This window comes from Mustela nivalis (assembly GCF_964662115.1).
Source record: "Mustela nivalis genome assembly, chromosome: 12".
NCBI classification, from domain to species: domain Eukaryota; kingdom Metazoa; phylum Chordata; class Mammalia; order Carnivora; family Mustelidae; genus Mustela; species Mustela nivalis.
Window position 1 is genome coordinate 90,479,469 of NC_139031.1, and position 13,227 is coordinate 90,492,695.

Genomic DNA, 13,227 nt, shown 5'->3' on the forward strand with positions numbered 1-13,227 from the left:
GAGCCACAGCACCTGAGAACACAGGGATTCTTCTCTGGGTGTCTGCGTTCCGCAAGCTGGAAGAGGTGAGCCCACCCTTGCAGGCCAAGGCCCTGCTGCAGGACCCTTTGCCGGCCGTGCCCTCCTGCAAGTGGCACCAAGACTGGACCTCCAGGCTCACCGTGCAGCTTGGAAAGGAAAGGTCAGACTGCAGTGTGTGCAGCGACCCACCTGGGGGCTCCAGGGAGGCCCACCATGCTCACAGCCTCCCTTCCCAGCAGCAGCTGCACGCCCTCCTCCCCCCACCCTCACAGGTAACTCTCCAGCCACCACCTCTTCCCAGCTCCTGGGGCAAGAGAGCCCACAGCGTGGGGTGCCCTACTCCAGGCCCAGCTTCATGAAGTCCAGGAGCCTCCCTGACATCCACTGTCCCTTCTTGCAAGGGTCACCAGGGCGTCACACTGTCGCCATCCTCTCAGCACACTCCTGCCTGGACAGGACAGGAGCCTGGACAGTCTGGCCAGCCACTTTCACAAGAAAGGGAGGCTTCCTGGCCCTCTAGGGCACTTGGGGAGACACACTGCACATCCTAAGATGTTCATGCTTTACCCTTTCCCTCTCAACAATCCAGCCTCAGTTCTGTTCTCTCCACTTGGCGTCACCAGGTCAGCATCCAGCACCAGTCTTCCCAGCTGGAGCGACCCGTGTCCTACGGGGACCAGAGCCTGAGCAAGGACACCATGCAAGACGAGGAGGCCCCGAGAAAGGGACACATGAGCCCCCAAGGGGCTCCTGCTGGCAAAGATGGGACCATTTGAAAATCCAAAGAGAACAATGTCAGCGCGCCTGAGTGCTGCGAGCCGAGCCCCACAGCGGGCTCCGTGCTGGACATAGAGCCTGCTGAAGGTTCTCTGCTCCCCTGCCAAAACACAAGGTCCACAGAAGACTGAAACGTGATGTCTCCAAAGCTCCATAAGCTCATGAAACAAAAGCCCATCAGCCCCCTTGACATCCAGAGTACAGCACCATCTGAAAATTAATAAAACCGTTCTACAGGAGCCAGAATTTCAGAAAGCCTCGTCCCTCTATAAGGACTCCAGGCAGCAAATGAAGAAGGCAGACCAGCATGAGAAAGTCATCATTTCATCGCCTGCACTGGAAACCTGACTCTGGGCAGCAGTGCTCGGGGGGCCATCAGCTGAAGAGCTGATGAGGGGGGTGGGGGTCTGCCCAAAGAAGGGTCCAGAACACCCATGTCCACAATGCCAGACCCCAGGTGCTTCCTGCGATGTCCCCACCTTTGTGACAGTCCCCAGCGCCCGGCCTAAACCCAATACCCCTGGCAGGGTACGAGGGCAGGAGCAGAGAACAAGGTCATCAGAACCGTGAATGCACTGGCGGCCCAGTCCAGAACGTAGGAAATCTAAGAAAAGTTCCAAGTTTCTTTATTTTTTTTTTAAGATTTTATTTATTTATCTGACAGACACAGCAAGAGAGGGAACACAAGCAGGGGGCGTGGGAAAGCGAGAAACAGGCTTCCCGCCGAGCAGGGAACCCAATGTGGGTCTCGATCCCAGGACCCTGAGATCATGACCTGTGCTAAAGGCAGACGCTTAACGACTGAGCCACCCCGGCGCTCCAAGCTCCAAGTTTCTTTACAAGCAAACAGCAAGACATTAAAGAGGGAGGGGAAGTATTCTAAACCCAGAGGCTCAGAAGACGCAGCAAGCGAACAGCATGCTGGGGCTGCCTGAAGGCGCATCTGAGAAGAGCCACTGATGAGGCACCGTGCAGCAGCGGAACACTGGACACAGTCTGGCAGTGGGCGACCAACAGAAGGTTACAGCAAGTACATTAAGCTTCAGTCCTACTTTACTGAAGTCTGGATGGGTGAAGTTTCAAGATTTCTGGATTTGTCCTATCAAAACCAAAACCAAAACAAAGTCGGGGCAGATAACGATGGACGAGGTATGAAAAATGCCAGGTGAGGAAGCAGAAGGAAGCTTCGTGGGCGCGGACGGTGTGGCTCTCTCCTTTCACGGAATTGTGAAAGTCGGGGGCGGGGGGGAGGGTCTGTCCTGGCTGTGCACCCAGTGGGGGACCCACAGACCTGGGCGGTGGGGGAAGCATCCCGCCAAAAGACCTCACCTGTGGATTTCCAAGGCCGCCACATGAGCCAGCCCCTGCAGTGTGCCTGCGTGGAGTCCCACCGACCCCTGATGCCTCTGCCCACCGAGTGCACAGGACAGAGTGTCTCAGTGCAACCTGCACTCACGTTCCTGTGTGTGCCCAGGCTTCCTGGCCATGTCCTCTCACCTCTGTGACACACCTGCACGGCTTCTGTTGGCACTGTCCCTGGTTTGCACCAGGACTCTATAATCATGGGAGGGGAACTCTGTCGGCTTCACAGCTCACAAACATCTTCTCCTGGTGGGTAAGCACTCCTCACACGTTCCTCATGATGTCCATTTAACACAAGCCCCATCTCTGGAATAAACGGCTCCTGGGCCCTCCCTTGCTGGGGGCCCTCCCATGGCCTACCAGGGCCCCCTCCTGGGCTCTGATCCCTATGGTCCTCCAGTCACCAGCCTGTGTCTATCCTTGCTCATGTGTGTTCACACTTCGGCCCTGACCAGGTGTACCAAAAGCCCATGTGAAGACAGAGTGTAAGGCCAAGACGTCCAGAAGGACTGGCAGGGACTCTGCCCACCACTGTCAGGACTTCATACAAAATTCTAGTAACAAGTATATTTCGATAATCTGCTTTTAACATTTTAATTTTGCAGCACAATTTAAAAATCCCAGATGATTCTCTACCTAAGAGAAATGAGGCAAGGTAGGTGACGTTCGCCATAATATGACCATGACCGATCTGATAGGTTTCACTGCAAGTCACGGGAGCACCTGGGACCATGTGCGCAGCTGTCGCCAAACAAACCTCGTCGGTATTTACTGCACGCTGTGCTCATTCACCAGAAGGGGAAGCTTGTTAGGTGAGACTTTTTCTAAAATCACGTTAATTACCTGAACGAGGGAAAGAGCGTTCCAAACATTTTACGAGCACATGCGTGTAAAACTCCTACCTCCCAACAAAAGAAGGTAACACACGCCAGGAGCGCGTCAGGTGCAGAACGCTCAACTCTTACCCGTTAGAAGCTCAGACAAGCCCAACCAGCCTTCCCATTGCAATGCTCGACGGAACACAATGCCCATCCGAGAAGCAGTCACACACGGGGGACACCACCGGATCCCACATCCCCTGCCGGAGGGACGCAGCCCACAGCACAGCCCTGGAGCCAAATGCACACAGCACATGCAGAGAAGCCCCAGCGGCAGGAGGCCCGGTCAGGGTGACACGCAAACCAGAGAGCCCCAGCATGAGAGCCGGCACTGCCCCAAAACCCCCAGGACGCCTGAGCTGAGCAGGGCACCTCAGCTCCATCCCTGGCCTCCCCTGCCTTCCGACAGCGGCATCCCCAGAGCCATCCAGTCTCCCTCAGATGTAAGCTGACCGCGGTTCGTAGCCTCCAAACCGCTCCTCGCACCGGGAGCCCCGCGGCACCCAGCCCCAGGCAGGCCCCCAGCCCACACTGCCATCTGGAAGGCCTCTGGGAGGCTGTCCCTGAGGCGAGCTGCTGCCAGACGTGTCAGGCCAGCGGAGCACGCGGCGGTTTCTGGGGACACCACATGCCAGCACACGAGGTACACACACATGCACGCACGCGGACGGACACGGCAAGGCACCGACCCCCCAGCCTGCCGCAGGTGGGCCGAGCTTTGAGAACCGCAAAGTGCCACACTGGCAGAACCAGGGCAGGCGTCACTTCCACAACAGGTAAAGCGAAGACGCTGGGCAAAGGACTCTGCAGAGGCTGGAAAGGGCAGTGGGTCTTCCGAGGTCCAGGCCTTGGCGGGAGGGAAGACGTGAGAGCCGGGGGACGAGGCAGGGTCACAGGGCTCCAGGGGTCGCGGAAAGGCTGCCACCAGCAAGTCTGAGCCACGCAGGCGAGAAAGACCTCGGCACAGGCCCCGGCACGTCGTGTCGCCCCACTGGACTTCTGTCCGTCGCACCTCCCACACACAGGGCACAACTCCCCGCGGGTCAGGTCTGCAGCAGCCCTGCCTCCAGCCATCACCACACACCTGACACCAAGCTCTCCTGCCCGACATACGTGAAGAGCTATCCTCCTTGGCGGGTCTGTCCCCCATGTCGCACGATGCACGTCCCCGTGCTTCCCGCCTGGCCCTTACCACGCGCGTCAAAACTACAGCTTTTGCACCCTGGGGCCAGCTCCCCCCCAGCCTTGCAGGCTCAGCAGCCAAATACCCCGAAGACAGATGCATCCTACCAACAGCGGCCCTGGTGGAGGGCTCTGGACAGACTGGATCTCAGCACAGCAGGCGGGGGGCGGGAGGCCTGGGGACCCAAGCACTTGGCATAAGAGGGTGTCCGTGCCGATCGGTGTCCCCAGGAAGCCTCCATGCTCTCCAAGCAGCTTTGTCACCTGGTCCTTGTCTGCACGAGCCCCATAATCTGGAATGATCAGCGCGAGCAGCGCAGGACTGGACTGGCTCTCCACCTGGACCCAGGCACACACCTCCCTCACTGCACACACACACCTGCCATCACCATTCTGGAAGCACATGAGGAACTACAAGGTTTCTTTCTATTAAATGAACTTTTCTCCAGAATCAGCACAAGGTAACAACCACTGTATTTAGTGGTAGAGAAACCTCTTTCATACACAATCCCACAAAGATGAAAAAGAATCAATTATCCTGAAATAAGTTCTACTGCTTTTAAATTTGCCTGGATTTGATCTTGTTCTGCAAACAACACGTGTTCTCAACACATAAGCATTAAAAACAAATATAGAAACAAGATCCACTCAAGAGTAGGAAAAAGGTTTAATTCAGGCTTTAAAATTTAAAAAAAATTAAGTCAAGAATTCTTAGTTCAAATTCTGTTACCACAAAGTTAAAACAAAGATAAGTTTCAAAAACTCTTTTCTAAATTGAAAAACAGACTTAAAAAGCAACCAATTTATACCACAGAACCCCCAAAGGCTGCTGAATCGGGACACGAACCCCCTCAAGAGAAGAAAGGCGGGCTAAGTGTGGGGAGGGAGCGAGCCTGTGTCCAGGAAGGAGGGGCCCGTCCCACTCCATACTAGCAAGGGCACTGGAGGTAGAGACGCATCTGCAGGTGTCCACGCTCTCACAGCAAGATGACACCAAGCTCAGAAACAAGAACAGCGTGATACTTGAAGATCCGCGGCAACAATCCCTCTCAAAAACAACGAGCTTGTGGAAATGAGTAATGACAGCAAAGACAAAGCCAACTCAACACGAGGACCAGCAGATGCAGCTGAAGAAAGACGTGTGCACCTCCCCGGAAACGGAACAGAACCAGAGAGGGAGCACAGAAGGAGGTGGCTGGGACGCTGGAAGCGGGAGCCGGAGAGAGGGGAGGCGAGAACCAGAAAGAACCGCAGCAACGTCCATGGACGTGCAGGACAGGCGTCCAAGCGGCAGCCACACCGGCATGCCCTCCCAGAGCCAGGGCCACTGCACACAGGCATCCTGGGTCCCGGGCTTTCCTCCAGGCAGCACCAGAGGCCCATCAGGTCACGAGCAGACTGCGCAAGTCCTCATCCCACGATCCCCCAAAACCGGGATCTCAGAGGGGCTCCTCTCAGGGTCACTTCCTCTGCAAGGTGCCAGAGGACGTTCCTGACAGGGACGGGACACCCTAGCTGCCACCCCACCTGCCTGCGCGCTTAGGGGTGGGTCTGAGCCCTGGCCTGGGACTAGGGGCCAGACAAGGAGCCTACTCTCTGCACCTCTGCTCAGTGAGAGGATCCAGGCCGGGCAACCAAGCAGGAGAATAAACGAGTAAAAGACACTCGCCAGAGGGAAGAAGCAAAACTCTGTCTACGGATGGTACGACCTGGTGTACACACACAATCCTCAACAATCTATTAAATGTTTAACTGAAGTTAATGAGGGAGTTAAGCAAAGCTGCAGCTTACAAAACCAATGTAGTACTCAACCGTGTCTCTCTGCCGTCGCTACAAACGACCTGAGAAGATCACACCAACCATTCCGCCTGCGGCGGCATCCAGGGCACCTGTGGCTCAGCCCATGCAGCGTGCAGGCTTGCTCTTGAGGCCCTGGGTTCAAGCCCCATGCTGGGTGCACAGGTTACCAACATAAATAAAACTTACTATTAAAAAATAAATAAATAAAATAAAATACTGAGGAACAAATTTAATGGCCAAAAATAACCCCACAAAACTGAGTCTCCAAAAACAATACAACATGGCAGAAAGAACTAAAGAAGAGCAAATAAAACAGGCACCTCAAGGTCACGGACAGGAAGACAAGCAATAGTAAGGCAGCAATGCGCCACAGACGAGTCCACGGCCAGCACAGCGTGTGTCAGGACTGCAACTGGCTTCTGGGCAGGAACAGACAAGCTGACTCCGAAACCTACGTGGAAATGCAAGGACAGAACAGCCAAAACAGGGGATCCTGGGTGGCGCAGTCAGGTACACGTCCCAACTCTTTCATTTCTGCTCAGGCCATCATCTCAGGTGCTGGGATGGAGCCCCGCAGCGGGCTCTGTGCTCCATGGGGAGTCTGCTGGAGAGTCTGCCTCTGCCTCCGCCCCTGCTACCGTGTTCATGCTCTCTTAAGACAAAAAAAAAAAAAAAAAAAAAAAAGCCCAAACAATCTTGAAAAAGGAAGGCCAATTAGAAGACTCACACATCCCAATTTCACAGCATCCTGACCCCCACAGTAGTCGCGACAGCACGGCATTAGCAGAGAACAGGCACAGGATTCAACAGAATAAAACTGAGGGTCCAAAAAGAAACTTGGAGGTTCATGGCCAATGGCTTCTCAACAAGGAAACCAGGTCCACTGGACAAGGAAATGACAGTCTTTCCAACAACCGATGCTGGGACAACCGGATATCCATATGGAACATGACCTCACACACACAGAAAAGAACTCAGCAGGTTACATAAAACTCTAGGAAAAAATGCAAGAGTAAATCATGGTGATCTTGGGCTACCACAAGCACATGCAACCAAAAAAAACCAAGATAAATCAGACCTCATCAAAATTAAAGATTTTTGTGCATCTTGTCAATGTCAAGAAAGAAAAAAGGGAACCCACAGAATGGGAGAAAATACTGGCAAATCATTTATCTGAAAAGGGTCTCACATCCAGAATATATAAAGAACTCTTCTATTTACGGATAAAATGACAACCCAATTAAAAAGTGAGTGACAGGTCCAAACAGGCATTTCTCCAACGAAGATGTACAAATGGTCAATAAGTACATGAAAAAAATATGCGACATTTTCAGTCATTGCGTAATGCCCATCTAAACCAGGAGGATGGTTATGACCAAAAAGACAGACAGTAACAAGTGTTGATAAGGCTGTAGAGAAACCGGCACCCCACCAGGCACTAGTGCACAGGGGCAGCTGCTCTGGAGAAGTCTCATGGTGTCTCAAAAGGCTAAACACAGAGCTAGTGTCGGATTCCGCCAGGCACTGCCAGGGCTGCGCCCGAGGAAACAGAGCCGTGTGTCCACACAGACACAAATACTTATAGCACTGTTCCTCGTACAGACAAGCCGGATGTCCGTGAAGCAGGCCTTCATCAGCCAGTTGGTGCGTCCACACAGCGGAGTAGGACTCAGCACGAGGAACGAGGTGCTGACACCTCCCACTAATACAGGCGAACTGGCAGAGGCTGTGCGGAGCCAAAGCAGCCAGACCCCTGCCCACAGCTGGCGTGACTCCAAGTACACAAAATGCCACTATTTTGTCGAAAATGGCAAAACTATAGACACACAAAGTAGACTGGAGGTTCCCTAGAGCTGGGAAGTTAGGGGAGAAATGGGGAGGGAAGCTCTTTTGGGGGTACTAACGATGCATAGAACTGACGGCAGCGACGGCTGTGCATCCTGTAACGACGCTCAGAACGTCACCGCACCTGCTGAAGGGCCCTGCGGCGCGGGCTCTGGGGTCCGATTTCAGCCATCTGCGCGCATGCGAGCGTGAGAAAGGTGCGTGAGCAGGTTCCCCGTATTAACCACCGTCAGCTATGGAATTGGAGAAAGAATTTATTTTTACACATACGTATTTGTGACTCACCTGTTACAGTGGCCAAAGATTTTCTAATGTTAAAACGATCTAACAAATTGTAAATGTAGTTTTTAACTGGAAATTTCGACAAGATACTAATCATGATGAAACCTGAACAATTTTGTTTCCCAAATTTTCTCGCCCTTGCTTTTATTACTCTTATAATTAAGTAACCGCTTCCCTTCTACGAGCTGTAGCACACAGCGGGAAAGATGCCATTCCTAAACGCAACACACATAATCAATACCTGCTTGTCCACTGATCTCGGGACACACGGAATCGTGTCCAACTCTCCAGGATGACTTTCCATGCGTGAATACAGCAGGAGAGGAGTGGAAGCTGCGATAACGCGACATGCCAGCTTCCCGCAGCACAGTTCATGAGAGGAAACCAGCAATAACCCTCCAGTTACATGCAGTTTCACCGTGACATCAGCTGAAGATCACAAGGGTGTAAGGCAGAAGCTACCCATATCAAGTGATGTTCATTTTAAAGGAATCAAACATCAAAGGGCAGTCTTGGTCCCTTTCACAGACGATGGTGCATCCACACTGTGGCATGAAGGGAGACAGAACTTTCCTAAAATCCAACAGGGGAAATCACCAGAGACAAGACACATGATCAAATCCCTGGCGGGATCAACCAGAAAGAGGAAAGCAGTGCACAAGAAGGAACACAAATCTTATTTACAAACCCAAGAGAAGGGCAGTGGCCAGAATCCAGGCGCTGGAGCAACGAACAGAGGCAAACGCCGTGAGTAAATCACAGTGTGGAAACTTCGTGTCTCTTCTCACCACAGTGGCACAACCTAAGCGAAAGTAATATCATGCAGGTCTCAGTACCACCAAAACCCACTCTCCAGGACAGGCGGTCAGGACGTGGCCCCCGGCCCACAGGCTGTCGGCGGAGCACACCACCCTCAGCCACAAGCCCTTTCCGACACCCAGCGGTACACGTAATGTCACCAACACCAAAGCTAGATGACCCGAGGAAAAAAAACCAAAACACACACAAAAACAGCTTTTAGCCCTGACGCCTAGTGACCCTTGTCCTCTCCCCGAAGGACGTTAGAGAATCAGCCTCCTCAAACGAGGAGAGGAGAGCAGGAGGGCCGCATGGACATAAAGGACAGAAGGACCCAGTGCTTCAACTCTGTGGGGAAAAGAAAGATCTAGAGTTTAAGTGCTGGCTGCAGAGGAAACTCCAATTTGCACTTTGCACTGCATTCACACAAGGCACAGTACACTCCCTGGGAACGAACTCCACCACCCAACGGTGGCCACCAGCCTTCCCACAAGCCCTGCATGGAGGGCTTTCAGCTTTCCTCTGCTGGAAGAACTCTGTCTCTTCAAAGCTGCTTGAACTGTGCCCTAACTCTTTCCCAGCAGCACATTCCCTAGGTGCCCCCCACCAACGCTCCTTCCAGACTCCAGCCCCCCAGGGAGGGCCCTCCTGCCTACCAGCCCCCACACCGGTCCCGTGGCCTGCCCAGCACACCTTCTGCAGAAGAGAAGCATGCTGGGTGTCCTGGGTGCTGGGATGCAGCTGTCCATCCGTGTTCACACACGGCCGGCCCCTCAAACATCACTCGTGGAGCCCTCAGTGCCTATAAGAGAGACGGAGAGAAGCCTGGGAGCCAAGCCAAGACAGACGGGACACGGCAGCCCCTGGGGCCTTCGAGGAAAGTGCCCACACCTGGGATGAGCACGTGATGCCGGGGCTCCTACAGCAAATGGCACAGTGCTCTAGACCTGCTGGCTGAGCAGGCGGTCTCCCAGGCAGATGCCTCAGCACGGCGAAGCACGAACACGGGCAGTGCAGGTACAAAGAGAGAGTTCTTCCATGGCCCAGAGCCAGTAGTCTTGCACAGACCTATGTGCACACACGGGGAGGAGGAGACACGAACTGTACAGTGCCCGTGTCCTAGAGGACATGTCCAGCAACTTCACCAAAGACCTGGACATATTTTGCTTGCAAACAACATATTCCAGGGGCGCCTGGGTGGCTCAGCAGATTAAGCGTCAGCCTTGCGCTCAGGTCATGATTCCAGGGTCCTGGGATCGAGCCCCGCATCAGGCTCTCTGCTCAGCGGGGAACCTGCTTCCTCCTCTCTCTCTGCCTGCCTCTCTGCCTACTTGTGATTTGTGTGTCAAATAAATAAATAAAATCTTAAAAAAAAAAACATATTCCATAAACTGCTGTGAAATCTCATATAAAAATGTTAACATGAGGACAGAAATGACCCTCCCAAGCGTCCTCAGTACACCCGCAGCAAGGTCACCCGCAGAGCAGCACACACACTGCTCCCACACCATCACCAGACAGCTGTGTCTCCAGGAAAATCCCCAGCCAAAGTTCATCCAGATACAACCTTAACACTCCATGGGTTAAAGAAACCCTGAAGCAGGTCACCCCACCCTTGCAAAAAGGAAAGTTCCAGCTGAGGGGCTGCTCTCAGAGGCAGGGGTGCTGCCCAGCATGGGAGGCTTGGTGGGGGCTGGTGGTTCCAGGCCCCACACCCTCCACACACCCCACCAGGCGCCAGCAGGTGGAAGCCTGGAGCCCAGCTCTAGTGTAGACAGAAACTCCATTTTTCACCTGGTCTCCTTACAACGTGCATTTCCCAAGCACACAACTCTGTAAGCGTGTTTGATTCTGAGCTCTATGGCAAGTTCCCCACCTTCCTGAAACTCGCAGCCCCTGCAGCACTGCTCAGGTGACCACGCCAGGAGCCTCTACCTCAAGGTAGTGCTGGGCAGGGCCGCAAAACACTTATAAAGAGGGAGCGAGCGCCGGTCGGGCAGGGTTTAGAGAACAGCTTATAAGGAAACCTAGTTTTCACATTTTATATAAATGGACACCAAGCTGCTCTCCGGCAGAGAGACGTCTCTCCTGGAGACATCTCTGCAGATAAACGTAAGGGTCTGAAGAGTGAAACCAGACACGAGGCAGGACACTGCCACCTGCCAGCAGGGGCGTCCGCAGGGCTCTGCCTGGCTCTGGGGGACGCGGTGAGCTCGTGAAGGCCCAGCCCCGTCCTCGCACGGCTTCACAGAGCTCCAGACTAAGATGGTCCGATGGAGGAGCATGACGCTCCCGTGAACCCGAGCAGTGCGCTGGTCCACATGCATGCGGGTCTGCCCGCTGCCCCAGCCCCAACAGAGGGGCACACGAGCTGGGCCTGTCCTGAGACAGCTTGCTGATGCCAACAACTCGACTCTCTTCCTGAACCCAGCCCCTGCGTTTTGTAACAAACGCCAGGGGGACCAGGGGGACCGTGGCTCATGCACACAGATGTAGCAGATGGACTAAGGCGCGAACATGGCGAGGACGCCACAGATCGCACCCATGGAATTACAAAGTGTACAAACGAGGAAACGGCGAAATCCTTCATAACCTCATTGTAGGGAGGGCTTTCTAACTCAAAATCCCAATGCAAAAAATAAAAATATAAACGTGAAATATAATATAAATAAAAATAAAAGACTAATGTATTTTATAACAAACATTTTAAATATTAAACACCTTTGCTTGGAAAAAAAATTGTAAGCAACGTCAAAAACAAAAATAGACAAATAAATTGGAAAAAGTATATTACAAATAAAGACCTAATTTTCCCAGTATACATAGGGAGCTCTGAAAAACCGAAGGACAAAACAACAAGGTCTCACGGTCTCACAGAAAACGGGCAGAAAACACAGAGAGCGTTCTCAGAAAACGATATGGTGTGGAACTACAATGTCACTCGTCATCCAGGTAAGCACTAAGCTGTCAGCGCGCCCCTCTTCCGGGCAAGCTCGACTCCAGAGTGTAGCGCGTCCCCAGCCCAGCTGTAGGGACAGGCTGTCACATGTTGTACAGAGCCGTCCACACAGGCTGGGGTGCCCTACCTAACAGGGAAGGGGGGAAATGGAGGGGGGTCCTGGAGAAGCTTCCAGTTCTTTCCCATCTGAGAAGAGCTCGTTCTGGGTGGCGACTTAGGGCAATGTGCAGTTCGCAGAACACGCCAGGCTGTACCTGAAGCTACACCCACAGCAGACGTGGGCAGCATGTCATCTTGGCTGCAGGGGCCCATCTTCCAGCACCCCCTTCCCGCACAGCTCTGAGTCAGAAGACACCTGAGGACAACGTGAAACGCTCAACAGGGCCACAGCCTCAGCCGGCAGGCACACAACAAACACGGGCTGGAGCCCAGCACTCACAGGCCGCGCGGGGCCTGAAGAGAAGGCAGAACGACCCCCACACACAAGGCAGGGCTGTGGGGCTCACACGTGTATTCTCATGTGTGCACACGTACGCACGGGGCAGCCTATTTGCACGCTCAGGCGAACGAGCAGGCACGGGGTGGGGGGGCGAAGACTCAAAGCCCAGCTCTGTGCGCATATCCCCTCTGCACACACGGGCGTGCATGCATGCATGCACGCACACCCGAATGGGCAGCACACAGTCCAGAGCACAGCTGGGAGGCAGACACCAGGGCTCCGCTCCCACAGTGCGGCAGCCGGCTTGGAGCCCAGGCCGCACCCCAGGGCTGGAGTGCACAGCCATGGAAAGGTGACAGACTTCGCTGGGCGATGGGACCCTGGAATGCACAGCCGCGGCTCAGCAGAGCCCGAGGAAAGCCAGCTTTCTGGAGAGGCTGAGGCCGCGGGATGCCAAGCAGGTGCGCTCACGTCCCCAAGACACGCCGGGGACAGATACAGATTCCAACGCCACAGCCGCTGTCTGCGCACGGGCCGGCCGTGCTCGCTGAAAGGGAACAGCGCCGCTCCAAAGCTGAACTCGGGGAGTCATTTCTGGTGGCTCTGCAGCTCCTCACAAGGGTCTTGCCACTGCTCCAAAGCGTAAGGAGACACTGCAAGAAAACACACTCTCCAGATGAAATGGGGACAATCTGGGTCTTTACGACCTTTCAGGCTCCTCCAGAAAACCGTCCCGCAGGACGACAGCAGGCTAACTGGCAAAAGCGAGGCCACACAATCTAGTTCCCGTGGGAAATAGGGCTCACCTCACGCAGGGCTGGACCGCAGCGGGGCAGCGGCCCCTTGGAGGGGAGGGTCCTGGCCAACCGCACCGCGGGCCTGCC

The 13,227-nt window shown here is 54.2% G+C and overlaps 1 protein-coding gene and 1 long non-coding RNA gene across 5 annotated transcripts in view; both read right to left on the minus strand.

Moving 5' to 3' along the window:
* Window positions 1-13,227, minus strand: part of NUDCD3 (NudC domain containing 3) — a 56,865-nt gene that overhangs the window by 24,348 nt on the left and 19,290 nt on the right. The gene's annotated exons all lie outside the window — the stretch shown is intronic.
* LOC309844815 lies at window positions 7,906-9,742 on the minus strand. Its single transcript, XR_014300919.1, has 4 exons — window positions 9,639-9,742; window positions 8,836-8,949; window positions 8,389-8,720; window positions 7,906-8,098 (listed from the first exon to the last, which is right to left on the minus strand). It is a non-coding gene; the product is annotated as an uncharacterized lncRNA (long non-coding RNA).